We start from the raw sequence: 22,806 nt of genomic DNA, 5'->3' as shown, positions 1-22,806 counted from the left end.
AGATAAATCAGGAGTTTTTGCCATGAGACTCATAAAACCCTTTCACAACACAGATTTTCAAGAGAATCCTTTAAGGTTTTAGGAGGCTGCTCCTTTTACTAAGTAACAAAATACACCCCATGGTGTCTCACTGACCCCACTCAGCTGTCCTTTGACCTCTTCAATTGTTGAAGCCTAACTCCAGGGCCCACAGAATTTGCCTCCCATATCAAAAAGGGGAATGTTGCTTCCTCCTAGCACCTGGTGTAACAAAACGCAACAGTTCCCCCTCTCTTCTGTTTCCTCTGTTCCCTTCTGACCATTTTCCAGATGTTCGAGGCCCAAATGTTAAGCCAATACTAGGTTTCAGGGTCTGCATGGTCACCATGAAGGAACAAACAGGGGCCAGGCTGAAGTGGCAATGACCCTCTTGTTCTTTTTGGCCTCAAAAGGATACGATGGGTCATAAAAGTGGAAAAGATCTTTGGCCTTTCTTGGAAATGCCAGGCTATTTAAACCTGTTGTAGCTTCCAAAGGAGAGGGACAGTCTTGGGTTATGCCCCTACAGACAAGTTACCTAGAACCATATCCTTAAATTCTTAATTCTAAGCAACTTTTATTTATAGAAACAAGAAAACCATATTGTCCTTTTGCTTTGTTTTTCCTTTTTTAAATTAAAAGTTTCTAAAACATAAAAAAAACCACTTAGAAATCTTTTAGGATATACAGCTCAATGTTTTATAATAATATTTTAAAACAAAGTCATTAAACATACTTTGAGTTTTTCTGCAAAAGTCTACAATCTATATGTCTTAAGCAATTTGAAAGATCAGACAATCAATAAAGAGGAATAAAAAACTTAATTCTTATCTTAAGTAGTATATTTTGGAAATAGAAAACAGTGATTGTTAGAAGGGGAAAAGAAAATCTTATTGTTGAATTTCTTTCTTTCTTTTTTTTTTTTTCTGGATTAGCCAAAGAGGAAGAAGAGAGATTCTGAGAGGGGCAGAAATGGAAGAGAAGCCTGCTTAGTTCAAGGACAAAATATAGTAAATTTATTTAAATTCATAATATAACTCCTAAAACAAATTTAATCTTGAGAAATTTAGAAGGGGCATATTATAATTATACAATACCTTGATTTATTTATTAACATTTTTGAATCATGTTCATGATTACGTTGGGCTGTCAACACTTCAGAAAGCCTGCTGCCTAGATTTTACTTGTTTAAAGCTTTTTTTGCACCTGCAAAAACATAAAAAATAAAAAAATATGTAAAGATCCAAATTAGTTTCCAAATGTAATACATTGCACAATACAATGAGTATTTATGATTCTACAAAAATTATTAGAACTTTGTTATCCAAGTCTTATATGACTCCATATTTATCGCAACTGGCAAATATAGATATATCCCTTTTTCTTAGATACTCCCAAAATAATCAGTATTAATTATATATACTCGAAAAATGTATGCTCTTTTTTTTTTTTTTGGCCACACCTGGCAGTGCCCAGGGATACTCCTGGTTCTGTGGAGCTTGGGAAGCCATGCAGTGCTGGCGATCAAACCTAGGCCTCCCACATGCTAAACCTAGGCTCAGCCCCTTTATCTATCTTTCAAGCCCAATTTCTAATAACAGGAGAGAAAGAGAAATATGCACTCGAGAGAACACAGGCTTCTCCAGAGTGAGAAAAGCTATTGCTCGTAAGATTCCCCCTCCACAGCAGCCAGAGACATAGGACAGCAGTAAGGCAGTCACCTCGGCTGACCTGATGCCCTATCCTGGCATCACATATAGCCCCTTGAGAACCTCCACAAGTGATCCTTGCGCACAGAACCAGGCGTAAGCCAGGAGGAAATTAGTGAAAAGTAGATTTCTTATTCTAAGGAGTTAAGTTTATACTTTCTGTTGCTTGATCAAAATTTTTCTTCTTTAAGAACTACCAAAAATGACATTCATATGGGTTGAACTTATTTTTGTACATTTTGAAACTAATGTTCTAATGAATCTGAAAAATTCTGCAAGAAGAGAGAGATTATTCCTACTCTTCAGAGAAACATATTCTCCTAGAAGAAATTAAACTAGGCAATTAAATAGAACTGGTTGAAAAGTAGAGTAAGATGATTCTATTCTCAAAGGGGACTGTGGTCAATATAAATAATTGCATGGAAAAATAGGAACTGTAATCATAAAGCCTGAAATGAAATACAAACTATTTATCATTGATTTTTATACGTAATTCAGGACTTATTTCTTTGTCATTGTGTCTAAAGAAAAGACATGTTCCCTAAGAATTCATTCATTTCCATTTGTACATTTTTAGCATTAAAATATATTAAAAAATATGAAGTAAGGTTAATTTATTTTTCTAAAATATGGTATTTATGTTGCTTTTTCTTTTCTCTGGCTTGAAAGACAGAAAAGAACCATTTTAGACTCTGAAAGAATTTTACCTCTCTTATGTCTCTTGCTGACCCCCCAAAAAATGTCTTCAGGTTAAAAAAAAATTAAAAATGCAAGACCCAGACTTTCAAACTCATTATTTCCCACCAATTTCATACACAAATAGAGGGTTTTGGTAAGTCAGGAGTCTTACTACCTTCATCCGAACCTAAGATTACCCCATATGGTCAACAAGGTCAAACTGCATTACTGCCAATGAAACTATATGACTCCATAAGGACCTTTAATGATTTTTTTTTTAAAGGTCAGTAATCCAATTCCAATAGCTTCAGAGTCTAAAATTGCTAATTTTGGGCCACGTGCTGCACACTTCACCTGCTAGTAATGACATTTTTGTATTTTCTTCTAATTACACTCAAAGCTAAGACCTTTGGCCCTGGGCCACAGACCTCTATTCAAGCTGCACACATTCTCTTAAACGACCAGATCCTTTGTTGTCACTCTTACTCTTTCATCTTTGTTTACACCCATAGAGAAGGAAGATACTCTACCATTTGTATAGCTTAAAGCTTCTAATCATCTTAATTTCTTTGCCTTTCAACCTATGGTCTTTCTCATAGGCAAATGCCAAAAAGTTTGACAAAATCATTTTTTCAACCATATCACCTCCCCTCAAATCCACCACTTTCTTACTCCTTGCCAATCTGCTCCCTTTTCCTTCTCTTATCAGGAGGGATTTTGTGTCAGTCAGAATTTACAAATTTTGACTTTCACCAACAAAATTAATTACTAATTATAACATAAAATCCCCATCTTGTTCTATTACATCAGTAACTGGCATATTTCTTTCTGTCATCAAAGACCCAATTAAATTAAGTGAAAGGTTACTTAAAATAATTTAAAGTCTGCCCCCAATTTCCCTAAGGCACAAGCAGAGAATTTTCAGAATTCCCCTGCAAAATGCCAAAGAAGCTAGAGTAAATAGTAAGGGTATTAGTTATGTAGCTAAAACTTTCCAAACATTTAAATATCTACAATTGTTCAGTAGCTTGCCGGGAAAGAGGAGGAAAACGATAGAGATAAAATAATGCAAATTACAAAGAAAAACATAAAGCTGAAAGATTCTCGAATATTTACAAAACTATAGCAATTCTTCAAACAGCAAAATCTTCACCTACAGCAGTCCACATCACTGTTATTTCCCCTTTTCCCAAGATTTTGCTGTTAAGTCTGAAACACATTTTGCAAATCCAAAGCATAGAATTGTTTACCACAATGCAGAGACGTCCCCCTCAGAGCATGGTAGCCATCAATAGATCCTGATCTCCAAAATTTTTACGAAATGACATACAATTCATCTTTGCTTTTTCCTTCTGGATTACTCTGCTTACTCTTGATTTCTAACAGTATTTCTTGTTGTCTGTCCTCTCTGCAGCCCCTGCAGCCCCTTGTCTTTTCTTATTTTCACCATTTGCTTCCACCAGCAGTTCACTGGAGACCCATCCATCTTGTAATGCCTAAAGTGACAGATGCTCTCAGGAACCACCACACTGCTGAGTGAACAAAAGATAACATCACCTCTAGGAACTCTGGAGAGGAATACAACTGCAACCTTAAGACAGAGGCTGACTTGACAGACATTGGACCATAAACCTCTTCTAAGTGAAAAAGAAAACAATTGCCACACACACAAAAAAATCTGACACAATCAAAGGCAGAAAAGAGTGATTATTTGTGGATTGCCTTTTCACTCTGCAGCTCGCTCTCCCCTCCACAGCACAATTTATATTGGGGCAATTCACTTGCCAAGAGGAAAGAGAAGTCTTGGGAAAAACGCCTTCCTCAAGTGTCTTTTATTCCACAATAATCAAAGTGAAATTCATTCACATGTGTGTTTCAGTGACTGTGGCTACAGGACACAACATTATTAAGCCTAACCCATCCTGTTTACATAGAGCAATATCTGGAATCAGAAATGCTGAGTCAATTCTATGCTATGAAAGGAAAAGGAACGCTTGGCTGATTAAAAATACATTAGAAATTAAAAAGCATCGTGTGACCCAATTTCAACAATATGTGTATCTCATAAAGAAAAAGGTCATTCATTAGACAACCTTCAACTTGGGTTAAAAAGACAGTTAAGAGAATTCTGAGGACTACAGATCTCTTTTTCTAACAAAGAAAAAAAGGTCTTATTAACATCTTCACCAACAAATGACAGGGATGCCTTAGATCAGGGGATCTGCGTGATGTCATCTAGAGTTTTGTTTTGTTTTCTAAGCATTTTGTTTTAAATGCTTAAAAAGAAGGTAATAGCTAAACTTAAACTCTTAAATTTTTTTTTTAATCCCACATCATCTATGGTCATGGCACAGTACTTCATTAATACTACATAGAATCTTACATTGTGTATCTTTTAATTCTCCACTAAGTCCTCTGTTTTCTCTCTCTCCTTTTCTCAAAATGATGCCTGTTTTTTGTTTGTTTGTTTTTAAATGGAATCCCGTGAGATACACAGTTACAAGGTTGTTCTGATTGGGGTTCAGTCATACAATGTTTCAATACCCATTCCTTTACACTAGATGGCATTTAGGAAAGTACAGTGAAGAGAAATATTTAAAGACTAGAAAAACAAGGGTTGATTTGGTCGTCTACCAAGAACACTGTGTGTACAGTGTCAGTTAGGGAAATTAACAGTCCATTTTTATAAAAGGCATCAAGCAACACAAAAAAATCCACAGGAAAAAGTCTATTACAGCTAAATTCATTGATGAAAATCATTTAAGTGGGAAAAGTGGTACACGTATCTACATTTAATCTAAATTAAAGAGTCAAATGCTCATGAAAAGTTCTGTCAAATACACGTCTAAGAGGAAAGATAAGCATTTTGTAATGGAATTTAAAAATACAATTATTTTGTTTTTCCTCTAGCATTTTTTCCCCCACAGAAAGACTTTCTGTTATAATTATTTTTCTTTGGAGTCACTAAAGATTTTTCTCATTTCCATGTCTAATTGAAAATACATGTTTTTAAACACATTTTACTAACTCCATCTTAATTCTTTATTTTGGGGTTTGACCACATCCTGCAGTGCTTTGGGTGGGTACCCACCCTTTGTGCCAGCCCCAGGGTGCTCAAATCTGGAGCTGTTGCACTCCAGTCTTTGGAGTAATATCCCAGGTCCCTAGATGTGAACTATTCCTGGGGTAAAAAAAATTCAAATCAGGAAATCAACAGATCTCTTTCTAAAGCATTTGTATCTCTTCCTTATGGTCTCAAATATGTCCATATAGCTGTACAAATAAGATAGTAAAATTATCTCACAATCTCAAAATTTCCTGGATTTATTTTAATGCTCAAAAAAAGAATACAAAAATAAGCATTATAATCATATAACTCAATAAAATACATGAAATAATTATAGACTTTTAAATCAATATATTAAGAACTAGATCTAATGTGGACTTGAATTTCAATTAGACAAGTTTGTTAATAAACACTAACCCTAAGTAATCCCCTGTCCCCAAAATCTGAAAAGTATTCAACACACAAATTTTGGCATTAATACTGAGAGAGGGGTGGAGGGAGGGAGGGAAGAAGGGAGGGAGATGTGATCTTAAAATGACAGCTACATTGCAGAGACTCAAAAAAAGCACCCACAAAACACCTAAAGCCAAAAACATACCACCAACAAAAGGACTCAACTGAATAATGATCTACTCTTAAATATAACAGCAAGAGAAACACACCCAGTGTAAAGTTCTTATTGTCTGACTGATGAAGAAACAACACAAAACACTTTTCTTTTTTCTAGGCTCCTTCAAGATCATAACTAGTACCAGAAATCCACACAGGAAAAAAATATGGCAAAACTAAACCCTCAAAGAGTCATACCTTTTCTCTCCTATTTGCACTTCAAAACCTTGTAAGTCTACAGTTAAACCCCAGGGCTGAACTATTTCAATAATAAGAGAGGTGGCTAGCAGTGATTTATCTCCCATTTGGTCTCTGGACTGAGCTGTAATGTCTATGATGCTTCCCTTCCCTGATTCGAACCCTCCCCCCCCCACCCCGCCACACACACACACACATCCCCTACCAACCTCCCTAGGTCTCAGCCTTTATTTGTGCAGCTTTGGGTAGGCAATACCTTATAAATGTATGCGCCTTGTAATCAGATGGAAGAACAACAGTTTTTATCTCAGGATTTGGGTATGTTTCTTGGCAATGCTTTTGTGAAATGGGATGCTGCTGAATTATCAGAGCATAGAAAAACACCAGGTTAAATTTCAGGTTCTCTTTGTTTTAAGCTGGGGAAGAAATAAAACTTCCTTAACGCTAGCCTTTCTCCTACATATATTACTTTAGGAAGATCTTAACATTCCAGTTTATACTTTGATATTCTTGATGTTTTGGGCCATATCACCCAACTCCCTCCAGTGGCGTTTATCTAACTTTCAGTCCTTGCATTGTAAAATATCTTAAACCAGAAAAAGTAAAGATTTCACAGGTCACAGACCTTTCAGTCAAAAATACCTTAAAAACAGATGTCACATCACTATTACCCAACTGATTTTTTATACCCTTGTTATCAAATATGAACTATAACTGTCATCATACATAATGTTCTTCTAAAAAAATAAGCATCAAATAATGTCAATAGTTACTTAAATTGAAATAGAGGTACCAGGAGTTTTCAAATGTGAAACACAGTGAAGTTACTCCTTCAAAACGAAGAATATTTTAATCACCAAACATAAATTCTCTCTTTCAGAATTATGTTCACATGTTTCCTAGTGTAGAAAGAGAATGAGAGACATGCTTTTTTTATCTACCTGATTTTTGTTTCAATTTTTTTTAATGGGAAGTTAATTTTTCTAATTTATTCGGGTGAATTCCATCTGAATCCCACACTAACACCTTTTACTAAATGATTCCAATATAATCATTCCAGCCTTACAACTTGAAAATGTTCAAGCCACACCAATATAAATGCATTTTATTTAAATCTAGTATCAGTTAAGAATAGCTCAAAAGAATACAACTTAGTATATAAAATATGTTATTAATTAAAAGAAAACATGTTGGGGGAGGTATTACCAATACAAATTACTTTCTTCTATTGAAAATGTACATCCATAACCTCATTAGCAAATAATTTTTCATTATTAGTACTCCAAAGAGCAGAAATTTTAGAAAAACCAACTCTCACAGCAAATGACTTTATTGCATGTTCCTGGATCAATGAATCTTGGCTTCTATATTTGAAATCAAAATCACAAATATAAACCAGAAGAAGAGACAACTAAAGACCAATAAGGAATACAAATTCTTATTTCACTGAAAATTTTGGTACTAATAACAATATCCAGGGAAACAAACTACTTAGCCTACTACAATGACATTTAAAAACAAAACAAAAAAAGCCTCCCCAGAGAATCAACAGAGTAATTGATCCACCACAGAGGAAATATTCAATCCTCATTAAATATTTATTCAGCAATACAATGTTTGATCTATTTAGACCTCAAAGAAGAAATAGTTCCTGTCTGGTAGAAATCTGATCTTGGGATAATTGAAAGCTCCTCACCCCAACACTATATTTAAAAATGACAGTGCTAAAAAATTGGAAACTGGAAACATTTTATAACAAAATGTATATTTTTACTTTGAAATCAGATGCTAAGTAAGGTGATTCTGAGGGGACTATTAAACTTGAAAAGTTTTAACTTTCTGTTGCAAATAATTCATTTTAACACAGCTTGAATAGGTATACAACTTGTTATTTATTTTTGTTTTGCGCCACACCTGGTGGTGCACAGGGTTCTCCTGGCTCTGTACTCAGGAATTACTCCTGGAGCTGTTTGGGGGACCATCTAAGATGACAGGGAGCGAACCCAGGTTGACCACATACAAGGCAAGCTCCTTAACTGCTGTACTATCTCTCTGGCCTCTGATCTAGTATTAATGTTGAATAATAAAATTTGAGTGTTCAAGTTTGCAATTTTCAACTCTGCCACTCCATAACCATGGCTGTTACTGATCTTCTTGGGCCATTCCAAGTCAATAAAAGGAAGAGAAAAGCAATGTATTTCTGATTAAAATCACTAAGTGGTAGTGTGTGTAGGGATTGATCCCAGCCACAACAGCAGCAACAAAAATAATGCCCAGAAATCATCTTAATGACAGACGTGATATTTTATAAATTTCCAAACTTCATTTTAGTGATAAAAGGTAACTTCACACGTAAAGGAATATGCTGCGTTTCTTTGTAGAGCAGTGTTATAATTTTTTTCTTCAAACAAAATAGTAAACCTAACGTAATTCCAATCAAAATCTAAGTGGAATTTATTAAAATGCAAAATTCACATGGATGATTGGCAAAGAAAGAATTGGGGGAAACCTTTTCAAAAAGGTTATAAAGGAAGAAAAGTTAAAATAAATGTTAAAATCATATTATGAAGAGTTTCAGGCCATTAAATCCATGTCACTAAAAACCAAAAAAACATTTTCAGTTCTCTTTAACAAGGCCTCAGTACATTTCTTAAAACTTCCCTTTCTTCTGCTGGAGTTTGTCTCATAATTTTCCTGTTTTCCATTCCTTCTTGTACTATTTCTCAATTTTCTTTGTGTGTTCCCATAATACTCCACTGGCACTGAAACGCTGGAGTTTCACAGAGTTTAGGGTATTATACTATCTGTCAAGATGGACTGAAATGATTCTCACCACTGGTGTAAGCTCCTTCCACACTGAATCATGGTTAACTTGTATATTCAATAAAATATTGAACAAGTGACAATGTGTGGTTTCAAGGTCAGAAAAGACACTGTGGTTTCTGCCATGATCTCTTGGAGCTCTTGTGCTAAGGGAAAGCAGTCATTATACTGCAAGAAGACTCAAGCAGTTGCATGGGGTGGAACCGAGGCTTCCAGCCAAGAACAAGCATTAGTTGCCAAATTGCCTCCTCTCTGGCAGACTCCAATCTTTGATTACAGTGCAAATAAAATCATGCCAACCCTTTGATAAAACCCCTTGGGTTTTTACATTGTTCAAGACAAAAATAAATTTTGTAAATATTCACTGCTGATCTCTCCAACCTTATCCTGCACTCTTTTCTTCCAAAAAGTTGTGCTCCAGCAACTCTGACCAACCAGGTTGAACGTGTTCCCTTTGCCACTCTCTTTCACTTTTGCCTAGTTAAATACCCTGTCCTTTAGATTATGACTCAAGAGATTGCTTCCCTGATTACCTCTACCCTTTACTGAAAGCTCTCAGAGACCCTTATTTATCTCCTTCTAAATAACTTACTTTGGGGCAATATAATTTGTATGACTAATTGATTAAGGTTTGTCTTCTTCATTGATTCTAAATACATGAGAGTAGGAACTGTATTTTTCTGTTTTTTTCTCCTCCTCCCCTATTATTAAAACTAGCATTTATAATGGTACCTTCTACATAAAATGTTTAAGATATTATTTGAATAATTTAATACTTTAAAATGTAGAATTGGCCACAAAAATGACCATCTCATTGGTGACAGTCTAAAAAAAGACTTCACTGGGCCAGAGAGGTGGAACAAGCAATAAGGTGCTTGCCTAGCATGCAACAGAGCCCAATTTCATCTCTGATACCACATATGGACCCCCCCTCCCCAGCAATGTAAGGAGTGATTCCTGAGCACAGAGCCAGGAGTAAGTCCTAAATGTAGTGGGGTGTGGCTCATAAACAAAAACACCTTACTAGGCCTGAAGGGTACCAGCTAAATGGCATACAAACAGAAATATTCCAAGATACATCCTTATCAGAATGACGAAAGCCATAGATAGAGATAAAATTTGGAAAGCAGCAAGATCAAAGAAGGAAATTTCTTATAAAGGAGCATCCTTAGGATTTACAGCATACTTATCTGATGAACCTCTATGGGTCCGAAGACAGTGGGGTGAAAAAACTCAATGAAATGAATTCTCCACTAAGAATACTCTACTGAGCTAGACTCTCATTCATACTTGAAGGAACAACACACAATTTCACCGACAAACAACTCAGGAACTTCATGGACTCAAAACCACGGCTGGAGGAAAAACTAAATGGGCTACTTTAAGATGAGACAAGCCGGGGCTGGAGTGATAGCACAGCAGGTAGGGCGTTTGCCTTGCACGCGGCCAACCCGGGTTCGAATCCCAGCATCCCATATGGTCCCCTGAGCACCGCCAGGGGTAATTCCTGAGTGCAGAGCCAGGAGTAACCCCTGTGCATCGCCAGGTGTGACCCAAAAAGCAAAAAAAAAAAAAAAAAAAAGATGAGACAAGCCCCCCAAACACAAAACTACTACAGAAACATGAACAAAATCCCTTAACAATAATTTCTATCAATGTCAGTGGGCTAAATGCATGAATTAAGAGAGAGAGTAACAGGATGGGTCCGAAAATTGAACCTAACATTCTGCTGCCTGCAAGAAACACATCTGAACAGTCAGAGCAAACACAGACTCAAAGTCAAGGGATGGAAAACAATTCTACAAGCAAACAACTCCCTCAAAAAAGCTGGGGTGGCCATACTAGTATCAGATCACAGACTTCAGCCTGTAAGAAGGTTACAAAATACAGTGAAGGTCATTTCTTAATACATGAGGAAGAACTCACACTCCTAAATGTATATGCACCTAATGAGGGACCCGCAAAATACTTAAAGCAACTGCTCATAGACTTGAAGAAAGACATTGATAACAACACAATAATAGTTGATTTCAGCACTGCTTTATCACCTCTTGATTGACCAACCAGACTCAAGCTCAGCAAGGACATACTTACCTAAGAGAAGAAACAGAAGACAGGGGTTTAGTAGATATATATAGTATTCCCCCAAAAAAGCTGAATACACATTTTTCTCAAGTGCACATAAAAACATTCTCCAAGACAGACCTCATTCTGAGCCACAAAACATATGTCCATAAAATTAAGAGGATAGAAATTGTATCAATGATCTTTTCAGACCATGATGCACTGAAAATAGAAGTGAATCACACACAAAAACAGAAATTCAAAACAATCACCTGGAAATTAAACAGCTCACAACTGAACAACGAGTAGCTTAGAAAGGAAATCAAAGAGAAAATAAAAAGATTCCTGGAAACAAATGAGAATGAAGATGCGAGTTACCAGAACCTATGGGACATGGCAAAAGCAATATTAAGAGGAATGTTTATAGCTCTACAAGCATTCCTCAGGAAGGAAGAGCAAACCCATATAAGTAACTTAACCTCACAGCTTAAGATCTTGGAGAATGACCAACAAAATGAGCCCAAAACAGGCAGGAGGAAAGAAATAATAAAACTTAGAGCAGAATTTAACCACATGTAAACCCAAAAAACAATCTGAAAGATCGATGAAACCAAGAGCTGGTTCTTTGAGAAAATAAACAAGATCAATAAACCATTAGCAAGATTCACAAGGAGAGACAGAGAGAGAAGCCCCAATAAGCAAAATCAGAAACGAAAAGGGGGACATCACAGCAGAAACCACAGAAATTCAAACGATAATCAGAGATTACTTTGAGAAACATTACACAAAGCAAGAGAACCTCAAAGAAATGGATAAATTCCTGGACTCCTATATCTCCCAAAGCTAACCCAAGAAACCTCAGAATACCTGAACAGATCTATCACTATCAAGAAAACTGAAATAGTAATCAAAAGTCTCCCCCCAAACAAAAACCCTGGCCCAGATGGATTCACTAATGAATTCTTCCAAACCTTTGAAGACGACTTACTCCCAATCCTGTTCAAGCTTTTCCAAGAAACTGAAGAAACAGAAACACTCCCAATCAGTTTCTATGAGGCAAATATCACCTCACACCAAAAGCAGACAGAGACACCACCAAAAAAGAGAATTACAGGTCGATACCCCTGATGAATACAGATGCAAAGATTAAACAAAATACTAGCAAATAGAATCCAATGACTCATTAAAAAGATCATACACCATGACCAAATAGGATTCATCCTGGTCATGCAAGGATGGTTCAACACTCGCAAGTCAATAAACATAATACACTATTTTAATAAAAGGAAAGATAAGAACCATATGATCATATCAATAGATGGAGAGAAAGCATCTGACAAGATCCATCATCCATTTATGATAAAAACTCTCAACTAAATGGGAGTTGAAGAAATTTTCCTCAATATAGTCAAAGTCATCTACCACAAACCCACAGCAAGCATTGTTCTCTATGGGGAACAATTAAGAGACTTCCCTCTAAGATCAGGAACAAGATAAGGTTGCCGACTCTCAGCACTTCTATTCAACATAGTACTGAAAGTACTTTCCATAGCAATTAGGCAAGAAAAAGATATCAACAGCATCCAGATAGGAAAGGAAGAAGTCAAGCTATCACTATTTTCAGATAACATGATACTATACTTAGAAAAATCCTAAAGACTACAAAAAAATCCTAGAAATAATAGGTTTGTATAGTAAAGTGACAGGTTACAAAATCAATACCCCAAAGTCCATGTCTTTCCTACATACAAATAATGAAAGAGAAGAAAGAGATATCAAAAGAACAATCCTGCTCACAATAGTGCCTCAAAAAATCAAGTACCTTGGAATTAGCTTAGCTAAAGAGGTAAAGGACCTATACAAATAAAACAGCAAAACACTACTTCAGAAATAAAAGAGGACACAAGGAAATGGAGAGACATCCTCTGCTCATGGATCAGGAGGATTAACATTGTCAAAATGGCAATACTCCCCAAAGCAATATACAGATTCTATGCAGTCCCTATAAGGATATCCATGATATTTTTTTTTCAAAGAAAGAGAGAAAACACTCCTGAAATTCATATGGAGCAATAAACCCCCATGAATAGCTAAAGTAATCCTTGGGGAAAAGAAGATGGGTGGCATCACCTTTCCCAACTTCAAATTGTACTACAAAGCAGTAGTATTAAAACAGCATGGTATTGGAATAGAAACAGACCTGCAGACCAATGGAACAGAACTGAATATTCTGATACAGAGTCTCAACTATATGATCACTTAATAACTGAATATTTTGATACAGATCACTCCTTTGATAAAGGAGCACGAAATGTGAAGTGGAGCAAGGAAAAAACCTTCAATAAATGGTGCTGAGAAAACTGGACAGTTACATGCAAAAAAATGAACTCAGATCTCTGTCTAATATTAAGCACAAAAGTCAGATCAAAATAGATTAAAGACCTCAATATCAGACATGAATCCACAAGGTACACGGAGAAAAATGTAGGCATAACCCCCCATGATATTGAAGTTAAAGGTATCTTCAAGGGTGAAATACCACTGACCAAGCAAGTGGAAACAGAGATAAACGAATGGGACTATATGAACCCAAGAAGCTTCTACACCTTAAGAGAAACACTGCCCATAGCCATGCCACCGGACTCCGCACCAGGCTGTTTCACTCTGGGCACCCTAGAGAGGAGTGAGTGAGAGCGAGTGAGAGCCCTCCCTGCCCCAAGGGACCCAGCTCCGGCAGCCGAAAACCTCTACAACCCAACCGCCCCCACATGCTCGGGCCGAGCCTCACACATGAGTGAACCTATTCCTGGACCATATGGCTGCGACACATCATAAGACAATCCCTACCCATTCTCCATAATTACCACACCATATCTGATGGGGTTCAGATGGGGCAACAAATCATAGAGGGAAATATATATATGCATATAAACATATTTTCGGATATATATACCAAAGCTCACATCACCCAAACTTTAACAACATGTTAGTGATATCCTACAGAATATCTTAATGGATCCTGCCAAAATAAAACAATCTTCACACTGTTTCCTATATGAATGCTTTTTGTAAGCATGTTCAGCAGTTCTTCATAACAGGCAATATGAAATACATTATTTTGGTTGTGTTTTGAGTCTTGGGGCTTGGGGTTTGGGACAGGGCTTGGGATAAAAACAAGCCAAATTTGGTGGTGGGAAGGTGTAATGGTGATGGGATTGGTGTTTGAACATTAAATGTAATAGAATATTGTGAACTAACTTATAAAATAAAAATTGAAAAAAAAGAGAAACACTGATCAAAATACAGAGAGAGCCCATGTAATGGGAAAAATTATTTACCTAATATCCATCAGATAGGGGCTTAATATCCAGGATGTACAAGAGACTGGTAGAACTTTACAAGGAAAAAAAATCTCCAATCCCGTCAAAAAATGGGGAGAAGAAATATGGACAGAAATTTCCTTAGAAAAATACAAATGGCCAAAAGGCAAACTAAAAATGCTCTACATCGCTAATCATCAGAAAGATGCAAATCTAAACAATGAGATATCATCTTACATCACAGAAACTAGCACTCATCAAAAAAGAACAAAAACAACCAGTGCTGGTGTGGATGGGAGGAGAAAGGGACTCTCTTTCATTGTTGGTGGGAATGCTAAGTGGTCCAGCCTTTTGGGAAAACAATATGGACATTCCTCAAAAAACTAGAAATTGAGGGGCTGGAGCGATAGCACAGCGGGTAGGGCGTTTGCCTTGCACACGGCCGACCCAGGTTCGAATCCCAGCATCCCATATGGTCCCCTGAGCACCGCCAGGGGTGATTCCTGAGTGCAGAGCCAGGAGTGACCCCTGTGCATCGCCGGGTGTGACCCAAAAACAAAAAAACAAAAAACAAAAAAAAAAACAAAAAAAAACAAACTAGAAATTGAGCTTCCATATGGCTCAGCAATACCACTTCTGGGAATATATCCCAAGGGTGCAAAAAAAGAAATGCAGTAGAAATGACATCTGAACCTCTATGTTCATTGCAGCACTGTTCACAATAGCCAGAATCTGGAAACAACCCAAGTGCCCGAGAATAGACGACTGGTAAAGAAACTTTGGTACATCTACACAATAGGAACAATATGCAGCTGTTAGAAAAAATGACATCATAAAATTTTCTTATAAGTGGCTAGACATGGAGAGTATCATGCTAAGTGAAATGAGTCAGAAAGAGAGTGGCAATCATTCTATGTCTGTCATATGGCAGTCACTCATTTGTGGAATATAAAATAACATAATATGAGACTAACACCCAAGGTTAGTAGAGACAAGGGCCAGGATTATCACTCCATGGTTTGAAAGTCTGTCTCATGTGCTGAGGAAAAAGGCAGTTGGGATGGAGAAAGGACACTAAGTCAACAACTGTTGGAGGGATCACTCTGGATGGGAGATGTGTGCTGAAAGTAGACTAAGGACCAAACATGATGGCCTCTCAGTATCTGTATTGCAAACCATGATGCCCAAAAGTGGAGAGATAGTAAGAAGGAAGGTGCTTGCCACAGAGGCAGAGGGTGGGATGGGGTGGGGGTGCAGGAGGGATACTGGGAACATTGGTGGTAGAAAATGTGCATTGGTGGAGGATGGGTGTTTGATCATTGTATAACTGAAACTTGTTGTTCGTATGAGTTTCAGTCATAGAATAGAATAGAATAGAATAGAATAGAATAGAATAGAATAGAATAGAATAGAATAGAGTTGGCAGAACAGTAGACGAAGGACAACCATGCTAGCAAGCCAGGTTCCAAAAAGGATTCAGCACAATCAATCATATCCACACAGTGACCAAGCTCATTAAAGTTTCACAAGCGTTCAAGATGCCGTTCTGTCTAACGTTCATCGATTTAAAGAAGGCCTTCGATTCTGTTGAGACTGAAGCAGTCATCGAAGCCCTAGCCAAACAGGGCGTTCAAACTCAGTACATCAAGATCCTCCGTGAGCTGTATTACGGATTCGCCACCAGGATCTCACCATTCTACAAGAAAGTGATCATTGACGTAAAGAGAGGGGTTCAGCAGGGTGATACCATTTCACCAAAACTCTTCAGTGCTACCCTCGAGAACGTCATGCAACAACTGGAATGGGAAGGAATGGGAGTGAAGATAGACGGTTGGCAACTACACCACCTCCGCTTCGCTGATGGCATCTTTCTAATAACAAACAGCCAAGCAGCACAAATGCTGGCCGACTTCGACCTCGAGTGTGGAAGGGTCGGACTGCAGCTGAATCTCACCAAAACAATGTTCATGAAAAATGAACTAGTCCGTGACGTTCCATTTGCTCTCAATGGAATGAACATCTCCTAATACAGCAGCTCTGTGTACCTGAGTCGAGAACTCAATATGAGAAACGACATGGTGCCAGAACTGTGCAGGAGGAAGAGAGCAGTGTGGAACACCTTCAAGAGCGTTGAAGAAGTGGTTAAGAGGATAAAGAACCTCTGGCTCCTCGGGGGGTATACCGGGGATTTTGGTGGTGGAATATGGGCACTGGTGAAGGGATGGTTTTTGAATACGGTATAACTGAGACATAAACCTGAGAACTCTGTAACTTTCCACATGGTGATAAAATTTTTTAAAAAATAAAAATTAAAAAAAAAAAAAGAACCTCTGGCTCCAGTCACATATTTTCGACTCCACCGTTCTTCCTGCACTAATATATGCCTCAGAGACCTGGGCCCTACGAAAACAGGATGAAAACGCTATTCGTGTATCCCAAAGAGTAATCGAAAGAGCTATGCTTGGAGTATCATGTTTCACTCAAGTGAGAGAAGAAATCGGGAGTTCTGACCTCCGTCGACGATCAAGAATCAGGGACGCTATCTCATTTGCCAAGGTGCCAAAAATCAGATGGGCCGGACACGTAATGTGATTCAGAGAGGACCGCTGGACTAGAGCTGTTACCAACTGGATTCCATGCGACTTCCACGGCCACTGCGTGGCTGCCCACCAATGAGATGGTCAGACTTCTTTGTCAAAACCCTGAATGAATGGTTTGAGGCTCTTCCTGTTCCTGGAGTGAGCAGATATCATTGGGCTACAACAGCATGAGACAGGGACGAATGGAGACGTTACTGGCGCCCACTCGAGCAAATCGAAGATCAACGGGATGACAAGTGATACAAGTGATGACTGAAATTCAGTCATGAAAGCTTTTCAACTGTATCTCAGGGTGTCACTGTCACTGTCATCCCGTTGCTCATCGATTTGTTTTAGCGGGCACCAGTAATGTCTCTCACTGTGAGACTTACTGTTAGTGTTTTTGGCATATCCAACATGCCACGGGTAGCTTGCCAGGCTCTGCCGTGCGGCCGCGATACTCTCGGTAGCTTGCCGGGCTCTCTGAGAGAAGCGGAGGAATCGAACACGGGTCGGCCATGTGAAAGGCAAGCATCCTACTGCTGTGCTACCGCTCCAGCCCATCTCAAGGTGATTCAATAAAAAAAATTTTTTAAACACCAAAAAACACTTTATTACCTAAAATAATTATTATGTAATAGAAGAAATTATAAAACAATAAAAGAAAGAAGAAGAATTTATTTAATGATACTAAAAGTGATTATTTAAAATATAATAGGTAACGGGGGACTGGAGCGATAGCACAGCGGGGAGGGCTTTTGCCATGCATGCGGCCAACCCGGGTTCTATTCCCAGCATCCCATATGGTCCCCTGAGCACCACCAGGGGTAATTCCTGAGTTCAGAGCCAGGAGTAACCCCTGTGCATCACCAGGTGTGACCCAAAAAGCAAAAAAATAAAAAAAAAATAGGTAAGGAAAAAATAAGATTAAACACACCTGGAAGTGTCCAGGGCTTACTCCTGGCTGTGCTCAGGGGCCTATAGGTGGTTCCAGGGATTAAACTCTAGTCAATCATATGCAAGGTAAGTACTTAACTTCTGTACTATCTCTTTAGTCCTATATTTGATATCTAGCATAAATGAAAAACAATCATATAGGAAAATGTTTCTAGTTAATATAGTAAATATCTATTATAGATATAAAAAGTAAAACAAAGCTTCACATCTGGGAATGATCTAATAATTTATCAATGTGAAAATAGTTAAGTACATGATAGTAATAATTTCTATCATTTATTACCACCAAATACCTGATGTACATTGTCTTATTTAATGTTCACAAATTTACCTCAAATGGAATACTGAGTCAATAAGAAATATAACATGCAAATTAGAAAATAACATTTTATAAAAGAAAAAAGCATACATAATCTGATAAAGAAATAAAATATATATCCAAATAATATGACATGAATCACAAGAGAAAGTGATTAGATTATCAGGTGTAACTTTTTTCTCATCTTCATTTACAAAATTTTTATAATACAGTAACTTTAAATTTTTTTTTTTTTTTTTTTGCTTTTTGGGTCACACCCGGCGATGCACAGGGGTTTCTCCTGGTTCTACACTCAGGAATTACTCCTGGCAGTGCTCAGGGGACCATATGGGATGCTGGGATTCGAACCCGGGTCGGCCGCGTGCAAGGCAAACGCCCTACCCGCTGTGCTATCGCTCCAGCCCCAGTAACTTTAAATTTTTATGCATACTTCATACTTGATATTAGCCAAAGACCAAGAAGCAATTTATGCATACTTTGAATATAACTAATTTCTGTCTCTCCTTATTGTTATCATCATTTTTATTAATATTACTTTAACCGAGCAACAATATTTGAGAAACATTGATTTTCTCATTTAACAAGTAATTCCTCTTCATTTTCGTAAGCTTACTGTAGCTAAACAGAGTGACAAATTGTTTATAATGAGCACATGGTAAAAACTATCAGTACAATTTGCTCTTAACAATCCTTCAGAAATATTTTTGTTTCGTTTTGGAGCCATACCATGTGGCTTACTCCTGACTCTATGCTCAGGGATTATTTCTGGAGGTGTTCGAGGGACAATATGGGGTACAGGGGATTGAACCTGCATTGGCCGACTGCAAGAGAAGTGCCCTGCCTACTGTACTATCCCTCTGGTCCTCAGATATCATAAGTAGAAGAACTTGTCAAATTTATATAGGATAGCTTGCTTATGTGAAGCAGTAAAATATTTCCATGATGATTATGCAGGAGTCCATATCTGAAAATCCCTAAAATGAATACACTTTTTTTTTTTTTTTTGCTTTTTGGGTCACACCTGGCAATGCACAGTGGTCACTCCTGGCTCTGCACTCAGGAATTACCCCTGGCAGTGCTCAGGGGACCATATGGGATGCTGGGAATCGAACCCGGGTCGGCCGCGTGCAAGGCAAACGCCCTACCCGCTGTGCTATCGCTCCAGCCCCTGAATACACATTTTAAATTGTAATTAAAAGTTTGAAAACTTTCATTGCCTTCCTGTGTCTAATATGAAGTACTTAATACCTTACCTCCAATAAGAAATACTTATTTCTATCAATTTGATTTTATTGCTATTCCCTCAAATAAGCCCACACCTAAATATAAGTCTTTGTCCAAATTATCTGTCCCACTCCACTTAATTTTTAGTCATCTTTAGTACGTATATATATGTAAACACAAATATTTTCAAAATAACTAACCTATGGGGCTGGAGAGATAGTACAGAGGGTAGGGTAGTGCCCTTGCATGCGGTCTACCCAGGTATGATCTCCAGCATCCCCTTTGGTCCCCCAAGCACTGTTAGTAGTGGTCTCTGAGCAAAGAGTCAGGAGTAAGCCCTGAATATCGCTAGGTATGGCCCCAATCCTAACGCCCCCCAAAAGAGGTAACTAACCTTTATTAAATTGATATGAAAACTGTGCCTCTATAGGTGTTTAAAATCTGATCTTTTTAGATTACAAATATAAATCTTCAAAATCTTTTTAAAATTTAGATTAAAAAATTCTTTCCCCTTCCCTCCCCTTTTTAGTAGAAAATATACATATGACTAAAATCCTAGTAGCAGAAAAGAATGTGTATTAAAGAGTTGCTTCAGGGGCTGAAGGAATAGTAATGGAGGAAAGGATCTTGCCTTACATGCGGCGAACCCCAGTTTGTTCCATAGCACTGCATATGAGTCTCCCCAGCACCTCCAGGGACTACTGCTAAGCAAGGATTCAGAAACATCCCTCAGCACTGCTGGGTGGGTGTGGCCTGGGTGGGTGTGGCCCAAACACCACTCCCTGCCAAAAACAGTGCATCTTCAATCCTAAACCCAAAGTCTTCTCTTGCAAAAGACAACTTTTAAGTATATATGTTAATGCATATATATTTACGATTTTATAAATCCATATATAAGTGAAGAAAAGACAACATAATTCAGTCCTCCCAGCAAGCTACCGAGAGTATCCCCCCGCACGGCAGAGCCTGGCAAGCTACCCATGGCATATTCGATATGCCAAAAACAGTAACAAGTCTCACAATGGAGATGTTACTGGTACCCGCTCGAGGAAATCAATGAACAACAGGACAACAGTGCTACAGTGATAGGTTAAAAATATTGAGGGTCCTGAAAGACAGTGCACCAGGGTGGAACACAGGCACTGGATACTAGAGCCCTGGGCTTGATCCTGATAGTACCCATCCCACTGAGAATCACCAGGAACAACCTCTAAACAGAGCTAGTAGTAGTAGTAGAGAAATGCTAGCTGTGGCCCCCAAACAAAGCAAAGCAAAACAAAATTATAAACCTCTTTCTATAAAAACACATCAAAATCATCCTCATACTTTTCTATAGTTTAGAGAATTGTCAGCATGTATAAGTATTTTAATTCTGATTATGCCAAATAAGTTCATAGATACAAAACTGTGAGTCAAAGAATATATATAATCTAAATTTTGTTAACCATTGCCAAATTGCTCTTCCAAAGAGCTGAACCAATTTACATTCCTACTAGCAATTTATATCTCTATACCTTCATCACCATACTTCATCACCATACCATAAAAAGTAGAATACTATCTACTTTTGGATCTTTGTCAATATAAAAGATGAAAAAAGATATACTTTTAATTTTCAATATACTTTTAATTTTCATTTCTCTATAAGTGAGTTTTTCTTTTCAAATGCTTAAAAGCCTTAGATTTTATTCTCTGAAATATTGCCTTTATTCACTTTTCTGGGCTGGAGCAATAGCACAGCAGTAGGGCCTTGCATGTGGCTGACCTGAGTTTGATTCCTTCATCTCTCTCTGAGAGCCCAGCAAGATTCCAAGAGTATCTCGCCCGTACGGCAGAGCCTGGCAAGCTACCCGTGGCATATTCAATATGCCAAAAACAGTAACAACAAGTCTCAAAATGGAGATGTTACTGGTGCCCGCTCGAGCAAATCGATGAGCAATGGGATGACAGTGATACAGTGATTCACTTTTCTATTTGATATTGGTCATATTTTTCTCACTTGACAAAATATTTAATAAATTTCAAGACACACTATAATAAAAATCTGTAAAAAGACACATATGATAAAAACTTATTAAATAGGTGGCGTGATAGAACAGAAGGTAGGGTGTTTGCCTTGCATGTAACCCATCATGGGTTGATTGCTGATGCACCACATATCATTCCCAAGTCTCACCAGGAGTGATCCCAAGCGCAGAGCCAAGAGTAAACCCTATGCACTGGGTGTGACCCAAAATAGAAAACCAAAAACCCCCAAACCAAAAAAAGAAAAAAACAAAAACACGCACAAAAACAACAACAACAAAAACCTGTATAAAGTACCTATCAAACATAAGATTTGGGGGGCCAATGGTGTAGCATAGTTATATAGCACCTAAATTTTTCAGTTTTGAGATCCTAGATTCTTTCTCCTGCACCAAAGCAAAGTTTGATATATGCTTGATTTGTAGGAGCTCCTTACATATTAAGGAACTTTATCCTTTTATCCAAATTTTATCCTTTGTGCATATCAAGTTGCAAAAATTTTCCAGTTTGCCATTTTACACTGTCAAACCAAACTTAAAAAGTAATTTCCTTTGCTGTCTCCTTTTTGTTACTACTTTAAACTGTTACTGTGATGATGGGAGGTTGTGGACACATAGCTGGTCTGGCATTCACCGGAGGTTGCATCTGTGGTTGCTGTGCTTCTTGGGATCACACTCTTCAGCTGAGGTGATTGCATACATGCTCAACAGAGGTCTGGATATGATGCTCACGCAATTTTAGTTGCTGTTTTCACTAGGGGTTGCCAGGAGTTGCACACTTAATTAATTAACTAATTCGGGGTTTGGGGCCAGAGTTAGTGCTCAGGGCTTACCCCTGGCTCTGTGCTTAAGGATCACTCCTGGCAGGCTCAGAGGACATAAAGGATGCCAAAGAACAAACCCTGGTTGGCTGCATGCAAGGCAAGTGCCCTATTGGCTGTACTATCTCTGGCGATGAGTTACACACTTCAATTGTGATATTTTCACACAACTGGCTGCAGTGTATGGAGATTATGCTCTTGGATCCAAAAGAGCAGAGCTTAATGTATCAAGGTAGTACTGGGGATTCAACCCACAGCTTTATACTGGTACTAGAGGCACTTTTGCCACTAGGTTATCCTCAATTCCCCAAAATATAAACTCACTTTATGTTTAATCAAATAAAGTACATTAGTCAGTGAGACATTTCCCGAGGTACCAAAAAAGATAAGGAGTAG

At 37.9% G+C, this 22,806-nt stretch overlaps 1 protein-coding gene across 1 annotated transcript in view; it reads right to left on the bottom strand.

The window, feature by feature from the left end:
* The window catches only part of GREB1L (GREB1 like retinoic acid receptor coactivator), a 273,408-nt gene that overhangs the window by 139,056 nt on the left and 111,546 nt on the right, over positions 1 to 22,806 (bottom strand). The window contains exon 2 of the mRNA XM_055126772.1: positions 1,116 to 1,224. The gene's annotated coding sequence lies outside the window, so the exon portion shown is untranslated. The remainder of the gene's footprint in view (positions 1 to 1,115; positions 1,225 to 22,806) is intronic.

Source organism: Sorex araneus, chromosome 2, assembly GCF_027595985.1.
Source record: "Sorex araneus isolate mSorAra2 chromosome 2, mSorAra2.pri, whole genome shotgun sequence".
In the NCBI taxonomy this organism is placed as follows: Eukaryota; Metazoa; Chordata; class Mammalia; order Eulipotyphla; family Soricidae; genus Sorex; species Sorex araneus.
This window is presented reverse-complemented; position numbering and strand designations above follow the sequence as displayed.